This window comes from Onychomys torridus, chromosome 18 (genome assembly GCF_903995425.1).
Source record: "Onychomys torridus chromosome 18, mOncTor1.1, whole genome shotgun sequence".
Lineage (NCBI taxonomy): Eukaryota > Metazoa > Chordata > Mammalia > Rodentia > Cricetidae > Onychomys > Onychomys torridus.
In genome coordinates, this window is record NC_050460.1 from 33,417,368 (window position 1) to 33,444,498 (window position 27,131).

The following is a 27,131-nucleotide window of genomic DNA, read 5'->3' on the forward strand; positions in this document are numbered from 1 at the left end:
GGAGCACCCTTAGGACAGAAGAAATGCACCTGCCATCTTTTCGCGGGCCACCACGAAGTCTACACTGTGCACCCACACCACGAGATGACACTGATGACCCAGTGTAAGATCATTCTCATGTCACCAAAAGAGATGAAAGGAAACCCCGGAAGAGAAAGGCCCTGCTTCCCAGTGCCTTCTCTGTGGTCTCTCAGCTTCATGTAGCTCTGTAGCCGCCACTGAGAAGAGAGGCTTTTCCCAAGGCAACCCATCCACTCCTCCTCAACGAGAACTGCAGCCCTCTTGTCTTATATCAGGGCTGAAGAGCTAAAATATCACCTGCCTAGAGCAAATGTCATTCTAAGAGAAAGGCAGGACTTTCCAGTTCCCATCTCTCCCTAGGTGGCTCTCCTTCCATCTTCCCACCAATGTTCAGTGCTTTGCTCATACAAACAGCAGCTGCTTGAAGAGTCCACATCTACAACAATCACAGGAAGAACCTGCACAGACGCGCATCAGCCAGCACAGGGCCTTTCTCTTCATCTCTCACCATGAAAGAGCAACTCCCACCCCTCACTCCCATGCCTCTGGAGCAACGTGAAGGCTGTGCCGTCTGCTTTGGTAGCAAAGAAGCCTTTCCCCTCCAGGTGGAAAGCTGGGTCAGCTTCCTGGAGATGAGGGACCAGTTTTAGATAATCCTTGTTCCTGGCAGGCCGGTGTACCTGTTAAAGTCGGTAAATGTTTCTTCCCGGCTAACAGATGGTAAACTCTCTATCAACTGTTAAGTTTTTCCTTGTTTCCATAAAAATTACAAGAATCATATTCCTCAAATTTATATCACCAAATGCATTTATTTATTTTGCACAGAAGTGTGGTAGTCAACTGCCATAATGTTATTTATTATTTATTGCAAATGCATAGCAAACCCTGAAGAATGAATCTTTTAAATCAACTCCTTTTTAAAAGATTTATTTTTAAGTTGTTTTTTTACAGCAAATCAAAACTTTAATATTTCTGATTATTCTTCATTTACTTGATTTTAATCTTTTAAGTCAAGTCTCAAGTAGGCCTCAAGCCAAAGCCAGATATGGTACACAAGTAAGAGGAAACATCTAGACAAGAAAGCGGAATTTCCAAAACTAATCTATTATTAACTGCAAGATAAGGACATGAAACTAAGTAACAATAATGTTTGTGAACCTGGCAGCTTCTTCATTTTGCTGAGGGAAAACAACCAACCAAAGAAACACCCATATGCCTATTAAGTGTCCTTACAATATTGGTTAGACAAAGATAGTGAGTGTGGTAGTATTGTGTTCCCCAAAATATTGTGTACCCTAATAAGCTTATCTGGGGTCAGAGAACAGAACAGCCACTAGATACAGAGGCTAGAAAATGGTGGCACACATGCCTTTAATCCTATCACTTGGGAGGCAGAGATCCATCCGGATCTCTGTGAGTTTAAGGCCACATTGGAAACAGCCAGGCATGGTGACACACGCCTTTAATCCCAAGAAGTGAGCCTTTAATCCCAGGAAGTGATGGCACACACCAGAAATGTATATAAGGCGTGAAGACCAGAAACGAAGCATTTGGCTGGTTACACTTTTGGCTGGTTAAGCATTCAGGCTTTCGAGCAGCAGTTCAGCTGAAGAACTGGCAAGGTGAGGTAGCTGTGGCTTGTTCTGCTTCACTGATCTTCCAGCATTCACTCCAATAACTGGCCTCAGGTTTGATTTTATTAATAAGAACTTTTAAGATTCATGCTACAAGGGAGGGTTGATATTATTACTGGGTTAACTTTCAAAATCAAGGCCTCTTTGTCATGGACACACATACATCCATAAGTCTAATCCTTGGAAGGTGGGAACAAGAAGATGTGAGACCTCTCTCAAACAAATAAAATAAAGCAAGGAATTTAGGATAAGAGTTAGACCATCAAAAAGACTCTTGAAAAGGATATCATGCAAGAGAGGTAAGTCTAAAGTGCTTTATCATCTCTCCCAAAAGATGAGGCGCTGCCCACAAACCAAGAGGTCGTTGAGCTACCTGAAGGCCATGTCCATAAGCTGAGGATGAATGAAAAGCAAACAGGCTTCACAGAAGCGAACAGGGCAGAGGAAACCAAGAGAAGCTATTTCCCATGCAAAAAGAACAATGAGAAAAAGTATGTTAGCAGTTATAATTTTTTACAGTTTCCAAACAACAGAAAATTATCTTTTTCCACCACACACACACACACACACACACACACACACACACACACACACAAGGATTACCACACAACCTAGAACTGTAGCACAAACAACAAAATTACAGAGTGTAAACAGTGCCAACTAGGGCTGATGGCATCGCCAATGTCGTCAAAATGTCAGCCTACTCCATTCTCCCCCACACTGCCCTCCCTGGAAGAAAAGGTGCTGATGAGTACAGCCAACACCAACAGCTGAGCCCAGTGCTGGACCTAGCAGACTCAGCTGGCCAGGAAGAGCTGCCCCCCTCCCTGATGTACTCATCCATGTGCAGCCCACCCACATAGGAATGCTCATTCCAAATAAACTGTCATTTCCCATGCAGGAGGCTGTCAGCAAGGCATGTATGGGGCCAACTTCAGCCCTTGACTGGAATCATGTTTTACACTTTATAGGAAAATCATCCTAACTTCTAGTATGTCTCCAGAGTTGGGGTTCAGCATTCATCATTTTCTGTTGTTATAACAAAATACCTGAGGTCGTGTACCTTATGAAGAAATGAGGTTCACTTAGTTTGGGAGGCTGAAAGTCCAAGGTCAGGTGGCATCATCTATTTAATCGGCAGTGAAGGCCTTCTGGCTACATGATAGCATAGTAGATGGCATCATATGTAGTACATACAAGAAAGCCAAAGGATTCTCCACCCATGCCCACTTTTTGCAGTAACACTCACTCTTGCCAGTGACCTGAGCCTAGAGAAGTATAATAAGCCCTTTCTAATTCAGTGATCATCGAGACTAGGCCCCACTTTTTCAAAAGTTCCTCAACACCACCACACTGGGGACCACGCTGCCAGCATGGGGACCTCTGGGAAACTTCCTCAACTATGTCCACTGGAGACGACATCAGGACTGGGGTGGGGTGGGGATGTAAGCTGAGCTGGGCCTAGGAGAGGGTTGGGTAGAAGAACCATTGAGTGGTATAGACACAGGGGTTACTGCTGAGTGGCTCTCAAGAGTTTGGGGAGGCGACCTTTGCCCTTGGCAAAACACCCGACTTCCTTAGCTAGAATTCTGTTTTCAGAATTCGGTGCCCTTGTTTTGCCCACTGCAGCCTGCCATTATTGCTTCTTTCACAACAGGTTTCTCTGATCCCTTCCCAAAAGCAGAGGATGAAAAACACTGCCAACACACTCCCCTTCTGAAGGTCTCCAACAAAGACGGCTTAGCAGCCTGCCTCAGAGACCATTTCTCAGACACGTTGGGTACTTGGCCAGCACATGGACAGGGGCATGGACACCAAGAAGGTGACCAGGGAGAAGAAAGGCCACGGTGGCAAGGAGAAGACCGTGCCTCAGAAACACTGCTGCTTTCAGCTGGCAATGTCAGACACAGTATAATGTAAGGAACGTAATCAAACACTCCAAATTTATAACAATTGTTTTAGGTTTAATGAGTCACACTAATTACCATCTTTTGTTATTTATAAAGCAGACAATAACGATCAGTTATCCTGTCTCAAAAGAGAAGAGCAAGGCTGTCAAAATGTTACTTGTAAATAAATCCCCCCATCTATGGAAGGGGCGGGCAGAAAGGCAGCGGGGTTAACAGATGAGAGAAGTAATTAGACAGTTGAGAGGTGAGGCGAGATGGAGCTCCAGTTTGGTGAAAAGACAAAATCTCCCAGCGGCAGCCTCTTAAGACTCTGGGCTGTGCTGAGGAGGGTGGTGGTGAGTTTGCTAAGGGCAGTGAGGTGATGGTGGTGAGGGGCAGACGGCCTGTTAGGGGATGGTGATGATCGTAGGAGAGTGTGCTGGTTCCTCTTCACACAACCTAGAATCACTTGGGAAGAGGGGTTTATTGAGGGGTTATCTAGATCAGGCTGGCTTGTGGGCATATCTGTAGGGGTTGTCTTGATTATTAATTGATTTAGGAAGACCCAGCCCATGGTGGGCAACACCATTCCATTGGCTGGGTCTGGGACTGTCTAAGAGTAATCTAACAAGCAAGCAAGGAAGGGTCTCCTCTCTCCTCTCCTCTCCTCTCCTCCCCCCCCCCCCCGTGTGTGTGTGTGTGTGTGTGTGTGTGTGTGTGTGTGTGCGCATGCACACACACACACATGAAGGGAGGTTTGCTATATCTAGTTATCTAAGTTCCTACCTTGGCTTTCCCGCAATGAAGACAATGAAGGACTGACCATAACTTGGAATTGTCAGTCCAATCAGTGAGACTAGGATAGAGCAGGGTGTGACGGCGGTGTGATGTGGCTGAGGCTGGTGGTGGTGCTGACGGTGGTACTGACAGCAGAGTGAGGGTGGCGGTGAGGCGTGATGACAGTGAGGACAGAAAGCAGTGAAGGGCGGTGCTGAGAGTGACCTTCGTGATGAAGCTGGTGAGGGAAGCAATGAAGGAGACAGCGGCGTCCTCACCTGCCTGCTGAGGAGAGAACCATTCAACAACGCACATAACAGTCCCTAAAGTCCCCCAAGAGCATCATTAAGTCTCTGCTCACTTAGTCTGGTTTTTCCGTCTTGAATAAAGCAATTTCAGCTCCATGCTCATTCTCTTACCACGCCGGCCTTACGCAAGCTGCCTGCCATCGCTAAGTGTATCCCTCTTCCTTGTTGGTCTCCAACCACAAAGATTCTCTCCATCTTATTATCTTCAGTCTGGAGGGAATCCTCAGGGAGCATTCACAGACCTCAGGCCCTCCCACTGCTCTTGCAGAAAAGCAATGAGGCTGAAGGCACTCCACACCTGAGTCACCTCAACACTGTATTTTGGGAGAAACTGTAACATCGCACCTAGACAAACCACCCACAAATATCCCAAGTAAATTTGAAGGTGATCTATGCCATCTTCCCGGACGCATCTGACTTATATTAAATTTTCCAATAACAACAGCTACTCCAGATGGACTTCACATGAATTATTTCATTTAATAATCTTTAAACCCCCAAGAGCCATTCTCCTCATTTTCCAATGAAGAAAACACAAGGCTCTAAGGCTAACTAACATGCCCCGTCCCACAGGCAGCCAGTGAGCAGCTCTGCTGTTAGAAGCCCGGCAGTCTGGCACCAGACACAGAATTCCTAGACTCCATTGCACTGCCTCCCTGGGGACAGCCTCCTGACAAGCTTTGACAAATGGTACCCCCACCCTTTGTTAGTAAATGCCAGGCTGAGGGGTGTTAATTTTCAAATAGTGACAATTTCTACTCATCCTTTAAGGTCTGCTGCTTGATTAATACAATTTTACAAGTTCTGTAGGGAAAAAGAAAAAGAAAAAGCAAAAACCTTGCCGTACTCACTTCAAGTGAAAAAACACCAGCAAATTATCTAATATCCAGTCCCTGAACATCCCCAGATTTCAAGAGCTTTCATTTGATTTCATTTCCCTAGTTTATCACATTCTTAAGGTGGAATTCGGCACATGGAATTCCTTAGGAATGACATAATGCCAGAGTAAGAGCATTTTGCAACTAGCACAGCAGAGTAACCGGGATTGGGACACGTCGTACCAAGTTTTTACTGATCATTTCCTAGGTCCAAACTCCAGTCTATCTCCCTGGAAATGAAGACTTTCCAATCTCTCTTGCAAATAGCCTCCAGTGAATTGAGAGAGAGAGAGAGAGAGAGAGAGAGAGAAACAGATAAATGACAGCTTTGCATTTCCAAGGGTTAAATGTTTTTCCTGAGGGATCCTGAGCCTCCATGCCATGAGAACAAGTGTCAGGCGCTAATGGAACTGTTCCATGGTAAATAAACTGCCAGGCTGGATGACAAGCAGCTTTCAAAGAGGCTTTCCATATAGTCTAACCAGCAGAAGTTAATCTGAGTTTCTTAACAGGACCTTTTTCGTTCACCGTATAAAAATGCCTTGGGATGAAGCAATTACTCTGATTTACCATCTTCTCCTTGGGAGAATATAAAGATGCAGCAAACCTCACAAAAGCAGTAAGTTAGCAAAATGGGACTCACTTGCAAAGTCCCTACTATGCTATTTCCAAGAGTTCCCGCTCTGGCAGCAGCGTGGCAGAGCTACTACTATCAATCATTGGTGCCCAAGTGGAGGAGGGTGGAGGAGGATGCTTCCTCTCACGGCTGTGCGTGTTAGAGCCAATAAATCATTTTTTTTTTTCCCTCCAGCAAATGCTCAGTTACATTTCATCTTCACTTGGCAGCATGATTCTCAATTTCATTCTAGGAAGTTCAAGAGTCATCTACAGATAGGCCACATTATACAGCACACCTGTGTTTTAACCAGGATGCTTGCCCACACATTTACTGTCTTGGCCACTCTGGGTCATGAGCTGGTGCCTCAGGTTTGAGAGTATAAGGATGGCCAACTTGATCGACTTCAAGTCAATCAGGCTTCTGGGTGCAGAGCTGGAAATACTGAGTTTTAACACGCTAAGGAATGGCCAGTGCTCTTCTGAATCCAACCCTTCAACCTGTCAGCCCAGAACCACTATGGAGATATGCACCAACTGGTTGAAATGGGCTTTTTGCAAAGGAATGAATAAATTCAGGCTGCTTCTAGCTGCTGCACTGAATTAATTTATCTGTCAGGTGCAGAACTAGCTGACGGCCAGGATGAAATCAGGCAGAGCTGACTTTAAAAAGGATACACACGGGCCCAGATACCGTCTGATAACACAGTCAACCTAACAGGACAGCAATTAGGATCTTCCATATGGAAAACATGGCTGGAAACTCCTAGAATAATCATTGTTAGAGGAAGGGGGGACACTCTGTTTTGGTTCAAGTCAGCTCATCAGCTTAACTGGAAACCTTAGTAGGTCAACAGAAAAAGAAGAAGAAAGAAAAGAGAAGAAAGAAGAAGAAAAGAAAGAAGAAAGAAGAAGAAGAAGAAGAAGAAGAAGAAGAAGAAGAAGAAGAAGAAGAAGAAGAAGAAGAAGAAGAAGAAGAAAGAAGATGAAATTTCTATAATGCCCTCAGGCCCTGCCATGAGAGGGATAACATTCCCTAAGAGATGATGCTGTAATCATCACAAAGCTGGACAGAGGTGCAGCACAGGGGCTCAGCTCCCAGTCTCAGTCTCAGAGCACCCAGCAAACTGGACAGACGCTTGCTCAACTCCGTGTCCTGCAATCCCCCTCCCTGCCTACCCCATGCTCGCCCTCTCATCTCCTTCCCCTCAACTCCCACTTTCCAAAGCCTGACTCAGCACTACTTACCCATTTGCTCACCGTCTTGGTGAATTGCTGGCTTCTTGGAAAGGACACACTCACTCGTTTGAGATACCAAATCTTTAAGAAGGAAAAGCCATCAGCTCTTCCCACTGCTCCTCTCAGGCTGCCCTTCCCTGTCAGCCTTTTTGGGGCAGAGCTTTCTACACTTGCTGGCGCTCTCTCTCCCCAGTGCTTGGTGTCTTGTCCACATGATGTGATTCTGCTGTTCACAGCCAGCTTTCAATTTCCCTGCAGGGCCAATCCAAGACATCTTCACTTCCCACCCTCCCACTACTGGTACTGCCTTGGCACAGCGTCCTTCCCTGAACCCTGGGGTACCCAGCATTCCTAGGCCCCTTCTGCTTCCCGTGTACCACCCAAAGGGATCAAAATGAAACCTCCATCTAGACTGGATCTCACCTCCCATGACAGTCTTTCTGACCAACATCAATCGTCGCCCATTTTCAGGTGCCATCTTCATAGAATGTCATGTAAGGCTCAGGATTCACCTGGCTTTCTCATCTGTCCCAGATTCAATTACCTGACTACCCACATGGCCGTCTAAAGTCATGATTCCCTCTGACATGCTAGGTCCACAAGTCCATGCATAGCACATAGCTCACCACTCTGACTGGCCTCTGCTTGCTCTGCTGCCCATGTCTGGGGTATCAAACTGCCAGGCACCAGGGCTTCGCCTGGGTCTACCATTTCCTACTCTACCACTGCCCACCATAGCATAGTCAATCTCTAGGCCAAACACAGCTCAGCCATGTCAGCTCTCTCCTCCACTGGCACCTCCTTACCCACAACCACCGGTTCCCTCCAAGACCCCTGGAGACTTCCTAATGGGTCTCCTAGCTCTTCTTCCTGCCACGATCCAATGTCCCTCCTTAACTACTACGGTTTGATTATAACTAGAATGTTCCCCTTGGGTCCACATGTTAAGGATTTGGACCTCAGGGTGGTACTCCTGGGAGGTGGTGGAACTTTGGAAAGAGCAGATCCTTTGGCCATTGATAGCAAGCCCTGAAAGGGGCAACGGAAGCATTAGCAGGCATCTTCTCTCTGCTCTGGTTCAAGATGTAAGCATTTTGTTTCTATGCATGCTCCTCCCATGCGTGGTACGCCACCCGCACCAGAGACCATACAGACAGCACTGCCTGGTTTTGGACTGGAACATACAAACCTGTAAACTAAATAAACTTTTCCTTATCTACATTTAGCTGCCTCCTGCATTTTGTTGCAGAAAGGCAAGTGACTAGCCCAGTGCTAAAGCCATCACAGCAATCAAGCCACAGCTGCCCTCGGGACTGAGAGTGGGCTCGGGACCCTGCCCCTGCTCTGTGATCACCTCATCTCTGTGCTGAAGCCTCTCTCAGAGCCGGAGTACTCTGCATACCTTTGCTCTCTACCAGCCCACCTCACCCTGAGCCCAAACATCTCCAATTAGTAAACTTCCCCTCAAGCATATGCCCATATGCATCCCGGCATACCCAAGGAAATATGTGTCTTCATACTACTGTTCTTATGCGGAACCTCAGCCCATCCGTGTTGACCTATATATCAGTGCCAAGAGTCCCTGGCACCAAGCGGGCACTGCAAATTGCTTTCAAAAACTATAAACATACAGGATAAACAAATGTTTCCTTTTACCTCCTTGTTTTTCCAAACATCACCCATGGGCCTACCACAACTCCAACAAACACAACTAAAACCCATTCAGACCAAGTCCTAAAATTTTCTTTCTGAGTCTAGAATTTAACAGTCATGGGAATCGTAATATTCCAAGTGGCTTTGAGCAACTGCCTGGTGCTGGGGTCTTCTAACAGAAGTTTGTACTTGCTATCATGTTTAGCCCTCTCTGGAAACCTGGTACACAGCACTTACCACTGTTTCAAAATAATTTTAATAAGTGACCATATAAATACTAAAGTGAAACAAAATCCATGTACCATAAACATCATTATGACCAGTTTGATGAAAAAGACCCTTCATCAATAATTTTGAAAATAAAATGTGGAGCTTAGAAATTTCAATGATTTTCCCAAAGCACAAAATATTACAATCAGGATTCTTACTATATGGCAATTGTGGATATTAAAAACAATGTATGCTTTAAAATACTATACTTTTAATTTTTAAAAATACTTTAACATGTAAAGTTCCAGCTCCATATGAAAGAAATGTCTGTGACTACAGCTTCCACACAGGCACAATGGAGGACAATTCTTCCTATGGTGAAAACTCTGTAGTTATTTGAGCTTGACTAAGAAGAAAACATTAAGAAGTATGAATCATTTGAACTCTATGGCTCTATAACTCATTTTGTGCTACAGACAGTAGAGACGATTAATTCTAAATATCCATATAACATAGTGGCGGCAAAGACAAGGGGTCTTCCCATATCTGATGCCTCACTCACACATTCCCAATTCCCATGAGACATGTGATCTATCATAATAAGTGTTGTGTTTGATCTCAAGAATGTTACCAACATTATATGTGATGGGGCTACCCAGGCATGGTGCTAATTATCACAACTATTCAAGAGATGCTGAAAAGAGGACTTGAGGTCCACTCTGCTGCCTTTGCTTGGCTGTTTCTTCCAAAGACTTCCCCTCAACTTCCTGCCACTTCTCTTGGGAGGGGGGATGAGTGGAGGCAATAAATATAAACAGCTCTGGGATGTTAGGATAAATTTACTAAGGTAAAAAGGGGCCTACAGAGAAGGTGCTTCTGCCTCAAAAATGCATTTAACAAGAGTTGGTGATCTAAAGTATGCAAGGTGGGCACTAGGTAGCATGTAGCACAGGCAGAGTGAGGACGAGACATTTCGCATCTCAGTTCTCTCCTATCTTGAGCTCTGCCTACAGGAGGCCACCGACTCTGTTAGCTTCTATCCCAGCTTCTCTGATTTCTGGGTTCTCGGGGGGGGGGGGGGTCTCCCTCTCTAGAACTTCAGAGTCTATGGCAGTGAGAAATAGCTTAGCTTTATAAGACTGGCACGAAGACCACAGAAGTGCCATGCTGTCCTTTGAAATTAAAAGTCTGCATATGTTAACAGAGGATGATCTCCTAATGGGAAGCACATTATAGGTTGAGCCTCTCTAACTTGAAAATCCATAATCTAAAACATCCTAAAATCTGAAAACATTTAGTAAAGACAGCAAGATGCCACAAGAGTCTATCTGGACCTCATATGATAGGTCATAGTCAAAACACAATGTACTCAGAATATTGTACAAAATTACCTTCTGGCTATGTGTAAGATACACCTGAAATAAAGGAATTCCATGTCACACTTATGTCCTATTCCCAGAATATTTCCTTGTTATATACAGAAGTACTTCTGAATTAAAAGCTGGACATCTAGACACTTTTCTTCCCAAGCATTTTGGATAAAGCACACCCAAGCAGGAGAAACATGATCAAACTTGCAGGTTTTCTGAAGAAGCAAATGATTTGGAGATAGAAAAGAGGGAAGACAGAGAAAAGAGCCACACTGAACCAGAGCATTTCTTAGTAGTGGGCCCATGATTACCAAAGTCCTGCATCACTTTAAAAGTTCAGTCACCACCAAGGAATGGACAAGCCAGGAGTTACTCTGTACCTCAGTCCCCCTGGACAAGCATAGGTAATAAAACTAATCCACACATCAACCAGCTTCAACGAAGCAAATGAGGTAATGAACAGTGGTCTGTGAAAACATCAACGGCTCTGTCAAAGTGAAATATGACTAATGCTTGGATAAGCGGGGACTAAAACACCCACCACGAGGAAAGAAAACCCACTCCTCAGCCATCTCAGACAGTAACCTGGGTAGCCCGTCATTAAATACAGACCTTAGTATGATATCACATTTAGAAATGTATGCCGTGCACATGCAAGCTTTCACTTCAGTGTCACATATTAATTGCAAAACAAAAGCAAATTTAAAACCAGTTAATGATCCAATCTTAAGGGAACGGTTAAGAAATCATAGTGCAACACATAACTGAAAACTATGTAGCCATGGATGGAATGGGTCTACATATGAAGATATGAAAATATCCAAAATGCATATTAAGTGGGGGGGAAGCTGTGGAAGAACATGTATAACACAGATTCTTGGATGGAAAACAGTCTTGCGTGAAGGTTTTAAGATGGTGTCTCTGAGAAGAAGCATGGCGCACTGGGAAGAGAGGGGAGCGCATCCCACTCCTCTTAGAGGCTGTATAAGCACTTCTTGCTTTTCTACTTCAGCGTACTGTTTTTTAAAACATTGGTGATGACGGGAGTTTTCATCTGTTCTCGAGCTTCTAAACTAGCAACAAGTACAAAGCAAAATGAAGATAATTATTTTGAAGTATCCCACAGGATTATGTGCCACACAAGGCCAGGATCCTTGTTTTCCCTATCAGGCCTAGTCTATTTGGGATGACCTAAACTATTCTTTCTATAAACGTTACTGTAGACTTTGACTCCCAACAAATACTATGGTGTTCAAAGACATCCTTAGTCTCTCTGTCCAAAGGTATATGGTTTTTGTGGGGGAAAAATTACTGTATTTATCTTAATAGTGTCAAGCTGTATCTATGCCAACAAATTGTGGGTTTCAGAATAAGAATCTACATTTTTTCCCCAAAGATAACACACGGCAGTAGGTCATCAGATATCAGTTCTTTGTGAACTCAATCTGGCTCCTTTTCTGAGAGAAAAGAAAATAAAGACTACACACCTATGCACAGAAGTACCTGGGACTTCTGACTTACAAGGACAAATTACTAAATGACTAGGGAATCAAACAAATCTGGACTCTACTCTCCTGGCTACAGACCAACTGGCAGCCCACTCCCTGCTTGGCCTCTCTCCCATTCAAATCTCTCCTATTTTATAATTCCATCAATACTTTTCAGCTCTTGTACAAAGCTATCCCTTTATCTTTCAGTTAGTCCAACCCTGTTTACCATTTGAGAATGGGTAATTCCTATTGGGTCAGTAAGTAATAAACTTGATGTTTAGATCAAAGTGAATAATTCTTAAGATTATAGTGTGCTTCCTTTATCCCAAATATTTATATTTTGAGCAGTTGTCATTGACTAGTATCCACAAATCTTACATACCAAGGAAGCCATCAATAATACAACACCACTCTAGCATTAACATTGAGCATACCACATTTTCTTAAAGGTTAAGATTAACAGCCTCTCATTCTTTCTCTGTGAAAATATTTGTAAATCTAAAATTTCAACATGCCATTTCCTAATCACGTGTTATTAAATGCTTTGAACTCTTGAAAGAATAATAAATACTGAGAGCTACATGTTTTCATTGATAATCAGAGAAATGCACCGAATACAGATAAAACCATTTTACCTCCATGATTGGAAAAGATTTTCTAAAACAAGTCAGAAAAGTCTTATTCAGTAGTGTTCAGGGCCAAGGGACACTGGTGTCCCCACACAGCTGACAAGAGGCATCAGAACAAACTTCCTGAAGACCCTTAAAAATCTCTCCTTAGGAATAGAAGCAAACTTTGTTCATTATGGCCTTGCACTTTCATGAAGAGATTATATATGAGATAAGGAGCTAGAAAAAATATAATGTGTAATAATCAGAAAATGATTAAACCATTATTTATAGAGCCACAAAAACTCTTGTACATCAATATTCAATGACAAGAAATGCATGGTCCCATGTTAAACAGCAAAAATGGAAGAGCATAATAGTATTGTTCAAATTATGCAGTGATGATGAGTATATATGTTGTGTAGGCGTGCACACTTACACAGAAAAAAAAAAACTGAAACTGTTATTAATGGTTGCTCCTGAGCCACTGAAGATAGGAACCTTGTTAACTTTTCCGTATGTGCATTTCTTTTGAATTCTTTACGTTGGACATGCATTTTTCCTAATACTCATTAGGATGAGCTACTCTCAAAATAACAAAAAATAACAACGTGACTGTGAGGATGTGGAAAAACAGGGACCCTTGTGAACTATCACTGCCACTTAAAATGGCTACTAGGTCTCCAAAACATTAAGAACAGGATTATGTTGTTACCTAACAATACATTTCTGCTTATATATCCAAAAGCACTGGAAGCAGGGTCTTACCATGTGCACAGCCACGTGACTCAACAGCCAAGAATCAGGACCAACCCTAGGGTTTCCTGACAGACATATTGATCAAAGAAGTATGCCCATCCATACAGTGGAATAATATTCAATCTTAAAAAGAAATCAGATTTTGATATGGGTGTTGTAGGAAAAATTATGTCCCCTCTCCCAGAACTCACACGCTAGAGCTGTTAAAACTTCAGAATGTGACTGGAGAGGAGTAATTAAGTTCAAATGAAGTTGTCAGAGCAGGTTCTAATCCCATCTGACTGTGTCCTTCTAAGAAGAGGAGATCTGGACACAGATACCAGGGATGCCAGCACACAGAGCAAAGGCCATGTGCAAAAGCAGCAAGAGGCCAGCCACTTGCAAGCCAAGCGCACAGACAGCAAAGGAGAATGAGCCTCGTGACATCTTGATCTTCAGCCTTTGGAGGGGGAAGAAAACAAGTCAATACCGTTTAAGCCAAGCGGCCTGTGGCATTCTGTCAGCATGGGTTTCACAGTGCATACAGTACGAGGGGCCTTGAGGACAGGATGCTGAGTCAACTAGGCCAGACACGGAAAGACAGACTGGATGGTTCTACATATGCACGGTACAGAAATAGTCCAATTCATGAGACGGAAAGGGAAGAGTGGAGCCAAAAGCCAGAGGAGTAGGAAATGAGCACGTGTCTAATAAACGTGATTGCTGTTAACAAATGAGAGAGCCTAAAGACTGCTTCCACAACAGTTACCGAACTGAACAGTTTCCAACTAAACAGAACAAGCTGGTAAATTTCGCAAGACAGACAGAGAGACAGTTACATATAGAAATATCATTGATAGGTGCGTGAGAAGAATTAAAGCTATGGCAATTTGAGCAACAGACCAAAAGGGGTACTGGATTATTACCAAAAACAGAGAGTAAATAAGTACATAGTTAAATAAGTGACAGCCAGGCGGCAACGGCGCACGCCTGTAATCCCAGCACTCGGGAGGCAGAGCCAGGCGGATCTCTGTGAGTTCAAGGCCAGCCTGGTCTACAGAGCGAGTTCCAGCACAGGCACCAAAACTACACAGAGAAACCCTGTCTCGGAAAACCAAATATATATATTTGAAAAATACATGACTTATCACATTTATCCCTGCACTGTCTGCTCAACAGATCTAGAAACATTAACACCCCATTTGCAATACTCACCCTGTCGCTGTGACCTAACACCTGACAAAAGGAACATCAGGAAGAATAAAGTTGATTTGGGCTCCTGGTTTGAAAGGATCTAGTGCATCCTGACAGAGGCAGCACAGCATTAAGAGCACGAGTCGGCTCCCCTGCATCTGCAGTCAGGCAGCAGAGAAAGGTGAATGCCAGCGTCCACCCAGCTTCCTCCCTCTTGCCCTTGTATGGAGTGTGGGAACCCCACCCCCACCCCGCGCACACGCCATAAGGTGGTGCTGCCCACACTCAGGTTAGCCCTTTCCTCACCGTCTACATACACACCCTCACAGACACACTCAGAGGGAGACCTCCTTGGTGTTCCGGATCCTATATGTTCCAACCAGAGTAGGTAAGTTCTTCCCTTGTTTTTCACTTATGGTTTTTTTTTTTTAATTTCATACAATATAGTTTGATCATATTCTCTGCCCTCTGAACTCCTCCTAGATCCTATCCACCCAACCCAATATTATCATTCATTCATCCCTCTACCCCTCAAAAAAAAATCAAAACAAAGTATCAAAACAAAACAAAACACACACACAAATGGAACCCCCATTTTTGTTAGTCACCTGCTCTGAAATAACAGTAAATAGTAAATATTAACCATAACACCCAGCACCAAGATCTTAGTTTCTGTGCATATGTGCATGGACAGTATATATGCACAAGTATGCAGGTATACACCCATACTTGCATGCACAGGTGCCATGGCACAATGGCCTGCTCTATCATTCTTGACTTATTCCCTTGAGACTAGGTATCTCACTTAAACAGGAACTCATTGATTAGGATAGACTATAGATTGGAAGGCCAGTGAGTCCCAGTGATCCTCATAATTCCACACTGCCCCCTACCCGATGCACAAGGATTACACCACACACACACACACACACACACACACACACACACACACACACACACACGGGATGTGTGCAGCCACATCCACATCCAGCTTTGTATGTAGTACTGTAGATCTGAACTTGGGTCCTCTTGTTTTCACAGCAAGTACTCCTATCCATCTCCCTAGATATTATTTTGTCTTTTTCAGATACAGGGCTTCAGGAAGCCTATGCTGGCCTAAAACTCACTACATAGCTGAGGATGGCCTTGAATTCCTGATAGCTGATCCTCCTGCTTCTACTTCCCAGATACGGGACTATAAAGTATGCACCACTCGGTCTGGCTTCAGATCTTGTTTTCTAACACCATTATCCAAACGAAAGAATTAGGGCTACTTAGAGAATTAGCAAATTTTAGGAGTAGGGTAAAACTAAAATGCATAAAGACTGGTCTGAGATACCTTGCTGTGCAAAGAGTAAGAAGCTGCTTGAAGCAACACTGCTACCACAATAAAGGAAGGGCCTATATTAAAGGGCCACAGGAGCCAGCTAAAACATCTTCCAGTGGCTAGAGAAATCTGAACAACAGAATCAAGTGGTGCTAGGTTACCTAAAACATCACATAAATATCCATCAGTACATGGACAAAAACAAGTTATTAAACAGATAAGTAAATGGGATAAGAAAAAGACAGGGCGAATCTCCCATGCAGAATAATTCCAAATGATTTATGTGTAGCTATCCCATGCCCTTAAGCACCACTCTATAATCTCCAAGAACTATAGCTACATGTAACAACATAAATAAATGTGATAATGCAACACTGAATGAAAAAAGCAAGAGAGGACACCTACTATATAATTGTGTCACTATGGTGTACAAACTAAATGCACAAAGTAACTGTAATTTATAGTCTGGGGATTGAACATAATAGCTACCTCTGGAGAGGGGATAAGGATGATGATTAGAAGGATGCCCAGGGAGAGTTCTGAGGTTCTGCAACTTTCTGTACAATCTGATCAGTGATCTGTGTTCTGCTGAGGCTCAGATCAACTCACTGAACCGAACTTGACCGCTGCTTCCCGCTGTGCACAGCCAATTGCAGCTGTGGGCTGGAGCTGATTCTGATGCAATATGGGGACTGGTTTTAACTCTTCTCCATATGGTAATCCAACCGACTAAGCACCAGTGCTTGAAAAGACCACATGCCCTCAATGCTCTGCAGAGCCAACTTTGGTAATATTATCAGGTCTTTTACACATAGACAGACAGACAGACACGTCAACACAGACAGAGAAACAAGTGGAAGATGAGGAGATCCTTTTCAATCCTGTCTGTGCTTGCACACACTACATGCCTCAGTTACTGCAGATTTAACAAGTCTTGCGGAGTAAATCCTACAATGAATTTCTAAAACTGTCTTGTCAATCCTCATCTTTTCTATTTTGAATATTACTTTGCAATCAGTTTGCCAACATCCAATGTTAATTCCACATACAACTGCTAGAACCCATTTGAAGACAACTGTATCAGACATTCAGATGCCCGATATCCTTATGACTTTTTTTATCAAATGTGTAAGACTGAATGTGGAGCTTCCTTTCAAGAGACACATTTTCACATCAATATATTATGAGTGTGTAGAATAGACAAGAAATAAATCTCATTATTTAAAAAATAAAAATTTTGAGGTAGGCTTAGTAGCACATACCTTTATTCTAAGCACTTAGAGGGAAGAGGAAGGAGGATTGAAAATTTGAGGCCAGCCTGGGCTACACGTTGAGACAGTGGCTCAAAATAAGAATAAGAATAAAAGAATAACAATAAGCCAAGCATTAGAACATATAGAGCTGTGCTTTATTGAGTCTGATCCTCAACACAGAATGAAATTGTGTGCAGCGGTGTACATCTATAATCTCAGCATATAGGAAATAGAGGCAAGAGGATTATAAATTTAAGGCCAGCCTGGGCTACATATTGAGGCAATAGCTCAAATGATGGTGATGATGATAGAGATGACAAATGCTGGAAATGTGCATTAGTACATACAGTGCACTGAATTTGATCTCAGTACTACATATAATTGTAGTAATCCCAACACTTGGGAAGTAGAGGCAGGAGAATAAAAATTCTATTTAGTCATCCTCAGCCTCAGTTGGCTGGAGACCATCTTGGGCTACATAAGAGCCCATCTCAAGGAGAAGAGAAAGAAAAATAAATAACCAGGCCTATAGCCTCAGCACTCCCAAAGCTAAGGCAAGAAAAATGCCATGTTTGGGCTCCACCGTAAGTTCCCACCGGCCTGGGATACAGAGTGAGACTGCATCCTAGAACCTGGGAGTAAGAGGGAGCACTAAGAGATCTATTTAAGATTAACTGCATTTATTTTTAACATCTCAGCTATAAAACATGAACTGTTGATTCCTCAAGCCTCTCTGAAATTAAATCATTTATCAGGTGGTAAATTCTGAAAATGAATTTTTATTCTCAAAAACAGTATTATCTGATGTGTCCATGACACAGAGTGCCTAGCCAAAATTTCCCATTTTAATTGTGAGAACAGGAAACAGTACAGGAATTTTATTTTCTCACATTATCTTCAAGTAATAATCAGTTCTGATTTGCAAAATGGTCTGTGCATTTCCCACTTGCTGTTTTTCTTAAAGAGTAAAATCTAAAAAGACTTGTCAGAGTTAACCAAAAAAATGCAAATTCTGTAACACTGTTCTACATGACTTGTAAGAACCTTTACATCCATTATTTGTAGACAGACAAAAAGTTATATATCTGAAAAGTCATATGATTCTTCAATATCTATCTACTTTCCACTGCAGTACATAAATCATGCAAAGGGAGTCTCACAAGGCATAATATAGGCACCAAATTATTTTGATTTAATTCTCAATAAGAAGTGAAGCAGTAACTTGTTAGTCAAGATTGGAGAATCAATAGCAAACGCTTGCTCTTGGATTGCTTATCACTCCATTCATGCAAGGAGCCTGAAAAGCTGACACATTAGCATTGACAAGGGGATTGCTCTATTTGTTTTCCAAAGGTTTTCCCTGCATGACTCGATACTTAGTTTTATGCCAAGGAAAATCAATTTCTTTATTCAACATGTCAATCTGAAAACACACATAGAAACAATGATTCTATGGCAACCTATAAAAAGTACGCTGAACAGTAATGTAAGCTGAAAAAAATGTAAAACTGCTTTATATAGAATATACAAAAAACAAAGAATTATCATATCAATATAATTCTCATTCTTCTAAATATAGGATTAAGTGTAAAAAAATACAACAGAAATGAAATCTAACTAACAAAATCAGTAGGACACACTTACTGTTCGTCCCTAGTCTCAAAACATACCAATGTCTTTTCCTTTCAGAATTATTTAAATATTTCCTCAGACAGACTAGCTTCCACCAATACAAAAATTCAGAGACACCCAATTTTTCTTTTTTAAATTTGTTTAATCTGCAAAGACTTTCTAGACTGTAATGTTGGTGCATGTTTATCAGAATATCAAGGAAACATTTTTCTTTAAAATAAGGTTTTGAGTGATACTAAAATATACTTTACATAATAAAGAATCCACTTAGAACTACAGCTGCCAGGCTTTTGATCTAGCACCCATAAAAGAGCCCTTAAAAAGATATGCACAGGCTACCAACGTAGTAAGCAACACAATACACAGATCTAATATCACATGCACTCATCCAACAATGTCACTCAAGTCCACCGTGTTTGAAGTATTAAATGTCGTCAACATTAATTGTTTCACGTGAGTTTTATTTTAATGGATGAATGTTGTTTCCCATCACCTCGAGGACCTGGTTCCTGGCCTCTAGGAAGGACTCAGATCCTTTTCTTGTTCATTCCTCTGGAGATCACTACACACCCAACCCTCAGCTCCTGTATCCTCATGGCCATCAACAAAACCCACAACTATAACCTGAGCACTTTATCTGTGCCAGCCATGTCTCCCCTACCCGTTCTCTACCCACGTTCAAATCCTTCCATTCTAATTTTAGTCTGGCATCAGTTGCATGCTCAAGTTACAACATGCTTTAAAGATGCCCAGGTTAAGACCCAACCTAGCCTCACATCAATCTTATCAAAACAAAGATGTCAGTGAACATATTTCACCATAAAGCATCCTACAGGAAACATTCTGTTCGCTGAGAGAATCCTCACGGAACTAGCCAAACTTCCTCTCTAGCCAAAAGTTTTGTTGGTGTACAAGGAGCTTCCAAACCACAAAGAATGAAACACATCAATTCAACCGCAGTCACCAGACTCACCAACTATGAGCAGGACCACAGCAGTCAGATAACTCCTCAAGAACTAGATGGTTCTGGGGCTCCCACAAATAGAACAACCCGATTGCATCTATTACCCAATCTTAGCTGAGGAGGCTGCATTCGGGTAGTACACACTCCAGACAGTCAGTTGCCCTAGAGGAAACACCACCTGGAGTCAGAGGCTCCAGGATCAATCCAGCTCTGTCTTTCTGTTTACTAAAGCAACTGATAGAGAAAGAACCTTCCTCGTTATCCCAGGATCCTCAGCACTTAGCAGTGTCTGCAATATTCTAAACGTAAAGGATGGCTGCTGTTTTATTAAGCACTTGGGGTCTTTGGGTACAGCTTTCCAGATCTTAAAAACTAAGGACGTAACACTGCAATGCAAGCCTTTTTATGCTGAGTTGCCTTGAAAGTCTAGGGAACTGGTAAATATGGAAGTTATCTGCCCGCCATGAAGTTACAGGGCATGGTGTAAGTGAAGAAGCATAAGACAGCAATGGCGGTACTTGAAGGAACATGGCCTGATGGCCTGAACAGCCGGGTCTTTGTTCAGTCCCTTGAATTCCTTAATTTACCTCCTGCCTGCTCCAATCAGGGACAGGTCATTTATATGATTCTAATCAAAACTGAGAATGCAGAGCAAGCTCCAAAACATTAAGTGTTGGTTTTCAGACTTCATCACATTCTTTCCTGGCAAGTGTCTCTCTCCCTCTTACCTTCAGGTTACACTGGGTCTTAAGGACTCGACCTTCACTAGTCTCACCCAGCTCCTACATTTAATAATCACAGAATTGCCTACATAAGTTCCTAGCCCATTATTGCCTCACCAGTTCTTCTAATACATAACTTCATGATATTAGTAAGCCATGAAGAAAATCAGGTTTTCGATAAGTTCACTGTGGGGTTATGAAATAATAGATAAAATATTCAGGGGAAACAGCTAGGCCTGGAGGCACACATCTTTAATCCTAACACTGGAGAAGCAAAGGCAGGTGGATCTCTTTGAGTTCAAGGCCAACCTGGTCTACAAAGAGAGCTCCAGGACAGCTAGGGCTGTTACACAGAGAAACCCTGTCTTGGAAAAACAAAAAACAACAACAGAAAAGGGCAAAATATTCAGGGAAAATACATTTTTGTCTTTTCATATAACATATTAAAAATAAATTATTCTAACTCCTTGAATTAAAGAACCATTATTTCTAAATAGACCCATAAAACAAGGAAAAAACAGAGGTCTTCCTAGTTATAAGGCAACAAAAGAGAACAAAAATCTGTACCTTTATACTTCAAAACACTACCACAAAGTTAAACAAAAAATAATAATAATAAGGATAAATTTGGCATACCATTTTACCATTGGGAATCCTGAGGCAAAAGGATCAGGAGTTCAAAGCCTCCTTGGCTTCACTGTCTATGCCTTTGAGGCCAGCCGAGGCTATATGAAACCCTGTCTAAAAGTAGATAAACAAACAGATAAACTGTGAGAAAACATGTAACACAGAAGAGGTCGAGTTATGGTGTGTGTGTGTGTGTGTGTGTGTGTGTGTGTGTGTGTGTGTGTGTGTATTTATATATATATATATATATTTATATATATAAAGATAACAAAAACATAAAAATCACAAGCTGGAGTTAGGACATGAATGAGAAGGAAGAGAGAAACAGAAAGAAGGGGCAGAGAGGAGGCTAATCATTAATACAAGAAAAGAAAACTGCAAATGATAACTACCATTTTATCTAGCAAGTGGGTAAATAACTAAAAAGTCTAGCCCTCCATCTACATTATTCTAGCAAGAAATTTTATATGCTCTTCCCGGTACCAAAATGGATAAATCTTTCTGAAGGGAAATTTCACAATTTATCAAAAACTCAAAAGTTCAAAGCCTCCAATCAATACTTCCAACTTTAAGAATTTACTAGCAGGAGACAGAGAGAGATGGCTCAGCGGTTAAGAGCACTGGAGGATTCAATTTCCTGGCCCACACAGTGGCTCATAGCCATCTGTAACTCCAGTTCTAGACAATCCAAAGTGATCTTGTGGCCTCAGAGGACACCAGGCACACAAGTGGTACCCAGACATACACACAGGCAAAATACCATACACATAAAATACATTTTAAAAGAACTAAGGAAACCATCAGCAGTATATGCAATGCCTTCTATATGAAAACGTTCACCGCAGCACACAATCATGTAACCATCAGAATACTAGGAAAGGAAACCCAATAGGACAGCTAAACAAGTTGTGGTATATTCACAAAACCAAACATCAGCAATCTGTTTTCAAAGCAAATGTAGTGATATCTAACGACACATGAAAATGCCAGATTCAACACTACGCAAGTATAATCCCTACCTATGAGAAAGTATCAAATGTGAATATACGCCTTTCACATATAGAGAATCTTGCACTGCTTAACAATAGGGATGTATTCTTACAAATGCATCATTGGGCAATTCTGCCAATGTGAACACCACAGAGGGCACAAAAACCTGAGACAGCTACCATGTCACCAGCCAATGCAATCTTCTGGGACTGCCACATACATGAGAGCATGGTTGACATCATTCTGAAGTACAACATAACTGTCTATGTTCGTGTCAGAGGGGCTGGGAAAGAGAGGGAAGAAAGGGAAAAGGGGGGAGGGGGAGGAGAAGAAGGGGGAGGGAAGGAGGGAGGACAGTTACATAAAAGGGTCTAAAACAATGCTCTCAAGTTCAACTTTAAAGGGTTTGTGGGTTTGTTTTGCCTGATAAGTACATGGATTGGGACTCTACAGATCTCATAATAATACAAGTAAATAAAAACTTTCTGAGTCGATGCTTCAAGTTAGAAAAGCTTTGTCCTCTCATGTGAAAAGTCCTCATCAAGCCATGAAGGACAAAAAGGAAAACCCCAAGACGAGAGAGCAAGGAGACAGAGACAGAGACAGAGACCAGGTGCTCAGGGCCCAGGGAGGCTTCAGCAGAGGTGGTGGTACGTCTCCTACCTGCATTTCCACTGGGACAAAGGGATGCCTCTTGCCCACAGATGAAAACAAAACAACCTCCTATGCCCTTAGCTCATTCTCTCCAATTACAGAATCTATACGCTATCTTACATGGTTCTAAAACTGAAAGAAAATCCAGAAATATTGATACCTCCATCCCCCAGGAATGCACAGACACCTATCTGGAAAGAAGCTGGATGAAGCCAAGAGCCTTTACAGAAAGTCACAAACCAGAGACAACCTCCACCACTTGGAGAGCTGGTAACACGGAGATGGTTTTGACTTGACTTCCCATGTATTTTATAAACACTAGGCAGCACATGGCCTACAGTTGGGGGTTCAAAGCCGGGCACCAGTCCCAACTCCTCCCGCAGCTGTCATCAGAACATACGTCTGCACAGAGAAGGCCACCATGGAACAAAACATCAGTGACTTAATCTGTGTCTTTGGGACACCCAATTACGCAGTCCGTGTCTTTTCTTGTTTAATTGTAGTGGGTGGCTTTGTTTTTGTTTTTGTTTTTTTTCTGCTTTTGAATTTTCCTGAAATTATTTTACTTTCATAAGGAGAAGAAAAAAACTTTACAGCAGTTTTGAAATTTTTAACTAGGTAAACAAAGTATCACCTTCATTAGGTCACCTTCCAGTTCAAAAATCTATGCTAGATGCTACAGAGAAGACTCAGCACTAAGAGCACGTGCTGCTATTGTAGAACTTGGGTTCAATTCTCGGCACTCATCTATCAGGCAGCTCTCAAGTGCCTGCACCTCCAAGTTCTGGAGGGTCTGACATTCTTCTGGCATCCATGGGCACCTGCACGCGCGCACACACACACACACACACACACACACACACACACACACATACATTCATTCTCTCTTTCTCTCTCTCTCTCTCTCTCTCTCTCTCTCTCTCACACACACACACACACACACACACACACACACACACACACTGTTTTTTAAATCTACAATAACTTCTTAGCAGATTTCCTGTCCAATTCATGTCCTTTTGGGGATTTCCGCCATATTTGATGGGTGACATGGAACCCCTTGACCTACTCCTTTGTGACTCTTCCCACACCACTCCTGCTGTATGTCCGTCCATAGCTAGACCTCCGGGACCGCTCCCGGGTGCACAGCACTCCTTACACCGCAGGCCTCTGCTCGCCTCACTTGGGTTGAAATGTCGGTTGTCTCTCCCACCACAGACAGTCCTCACGCAGCAGCCCACCTCACACACTTACCAGAGCTGCTTTCATTTCCTCTCTAGGAGGGAGGCACATCCATCACCTTGGTTCTCCAAAGCACCTACTTTGATGACTTCTCTAAAAGGCATCCATGAACATAGGAGAAACACATCTCCACCTTCACCGCTATACTTAGAAATCTCCCACAGAGTCCCTCTACCTCAGCCTGATGGACATCTCTTTAAGCATCCCTGGCATTAATATCCAAATGCTGTCATGCCTTCCTTCTGAAGGTTCATCCACTCTCATGACACAGCTGTCCCCTTTGCAAAATCTTCTCACCTTATCACAGGAAGCCCTCACCCTTGACAAGCCCCCTCATCACACCCTTATGCCCCCTCTGTCTTATTTTTCTTGTTGGACCTTTCTAAACCTATAGTCGTTTACATCCTCTGTAAGCCCAGTGCTTTTAAATACTGTGACAATTACTGCTTACAGCCACCCTGAACAGACTGCCGTCGTCCTACAGAAACAAAATGGGACACATCCCATAGATACATGTCTCCCCTGTCCCCACACAGTGCACCACACAAAGGAAGGTCCCCCAAGCACCCAAGGTACAGCACTGCTCTGCTCCCGAAAGTCAGCCAGAGGGATGTGATTGCTTTACTTTCACCCTCCCAGCGGCTCCTGGAGACCCCACCGTTCACAAGACCCAGAGAGCCAACAAGTTCAAGGGCCCAGTGTCTATGATCAACTATGGGAGAACTGAAATGATGCAACAGGAGCTGGAGAGATGGATCCGTGGTGACGAGCAGCGGAGGTCCTGGGTTCAATTCCCAGCACCCACATGGCAGGCAGCTCACAATCATCTATGGAAGTAGTCCTATGAGCTCAAATGCCCTCTTCTGGTATGCAGATATGCATGCGGGCAAAATGTCTATATACATAAAATAAATCAATAAGCAAACAAGGAAATACACACAAATCTTTAACTGAGTGTGGTGATATACTCCTTTAATCCTGGCACTAGGGAGGCCCTGGTTGGCAGATCTCTATGAGTTCAAAGTCAGCCTGGTCTACACAGTGAGTTCAAGGACAGCCAGAGCTACACAGTGAGACCCTGTCTCAAAAAGAAAGGAAGACAATGCTGTGTAACAGGTGGGTCAGGAATCAGACAGAGAACACCTGGCTGCTCCCTTGCACAGAAGAGGATGGAGAGTGAGGTCACAGGTAAACACCTCAGGGGGTAAGGAGCCTGCTGTGAGCCTCCAGCCAGAGTCACCTGCGTCCCAATGGCAGTCAGTCTCACATGAGCCATGATTCTTCACATTGTTTTTCTGCTTTATTAGGACATTTTAAGAAAAAAAATGATTTTCAAATTAAATAAGTAAACACAGGGGTATGAAAAACAAGTGTGAAATCCCTCCGCTCTCTGCCTCTTTACCACCAACCCAACCACACCTCTACATGTCTATGATTTAACCAAATACGGCAAATATGAAATCTTACCAAATGCTTTAAAAGACATAGATTTCATTGTCAATATAAGCAGCTTCTAATCACAAAGATGTCTCCTGAACCAACCTGAGTGGCCGCTAAGCAAGCAGCACCAGAGAAGGCTTGCAAACTCTAGAACAATACATCTTTCCTAGACCTCTGACCAGGACTGTACAGCTGGAGTGAGTTCAACTTTCCAGACTTCAGCAGTTCCTTCCACAGGCAATAGCTCTGGCAGCAGCACATCCTGTAGGCACATCCATGCTGGGACTCAGTACCATGACTTGCTAGATTCCTACCAAGGGAAAAATGGTCAGTGTCCGAATGGGCACAGTCATGCCTGCCCTTTTGGAGAAAGACAAATAATTACCCTGTCACTGTGAAATAGAATTCATGTAAAGCAGCTGTTTAATTCTGTTATAGAACACAAGAAAAATTGACATTAGTAATAAGACATTAAAATCTGTAGATCAGGTTCTGTCAGGGGCTGACTTTGTTACAACTACTGCTAAACTTTATTATCACCTTTCTTCAAAGTCACCAAGGTGTAGAGTTTGTAATGGTGGCTCTCCCTAAATGAGGGGGAAAGGTCTGGATGGCTAACTAGGAACCTCTGTGCTTGTTTTTCTCCCTGGAGGAGGGGAGTGGCTACCCTTCATGCAGCGTATCTCATTGTCCCTGTGGTCCAGGGGCCAGAGGTTCACTGCCAGCACTGCCCAGTCATCATCAACACTTGCTTGCTCCTCTCTTCCTCATCTGACAGTTAGCCAAGCCAAGCCTATGGATCTTCTCGAAGAAGCCAACTGTGCAAATGCATACTCTTACAAGGGTCAAAGTTCAACGAGACTGACGGCTCTGTGTGTGCATCGCATCTCACAGAGGTGTTCTGTCTCCCACGTAAGTTCCAGGTTCACAAACATGGTGGTAACTCTCTATAGAAACTTCCAATGACAGTCCTTACCACATAGGTCTGTGAACTCTGGGAAGCAATGCCTTTGACACATGCATTAGAAGAGACTACACACGTATGAAAAGACGTCATACTCAGGGCACTGTGAAAGCTTACCTTAAAGACAACATCATGTTAAATAAAAAACTATTCTGGAGATGGCAAAAGAAGTCCCTAGATTTAATTCTGGAGTACAGAGTCACCAAATCTGCAATGTTTTGTGTTCACAGGACAGACAGGAAGCTGAAATGAGGGTCTGTGAATGTCTAATTAATCAAATAACCTCCATGCCACTTCTCTTTGGAACTAGCATTAGAAAATCCCCCTCACGCCCCCAAATCACATAAATCCCATGGTTTCCTATTCATTAAATCCAGTTTGGCCCGTGCTGAAGTGTCATATTTTGACATGTAACCACAAGGGATGCACAATCAAAATTAAGAAGAGACCTTAGCTGAAATTGGCATGCCCTACTCCAATGAACAATTTATGCCCACACGTGGCTAAAGCTGCATATATCTTCTCCAAATGATGAGTATTAAAGCTAGTAGAAATACAGACACACACAATCCAATGGCGCGTTTTGCATAAAACATTTCTTCCAGCTTTCAACCCAATACATAGAAAGGATATTTACACTGTAGCAAGTACACGGGCTATTATTACACGGAATCACATGCAGACTTTCAATA

At 42.8% G+C, this 27,131-nt stretch overlaps 1 protein-coding gene across 2 annotated transcripts in view; it reads right to left on the bottom strand.

Moving 5' to 3' along the window:
* Aff3 (AF4/FMR2 family member 3) overlaps nt 1-27,131 on the bottom strand; it is a 472,213-nt gene that overhangs the window by 384,329 nt on the left and 60,753 nt on the right. The window lies entirely within an intron of this gene.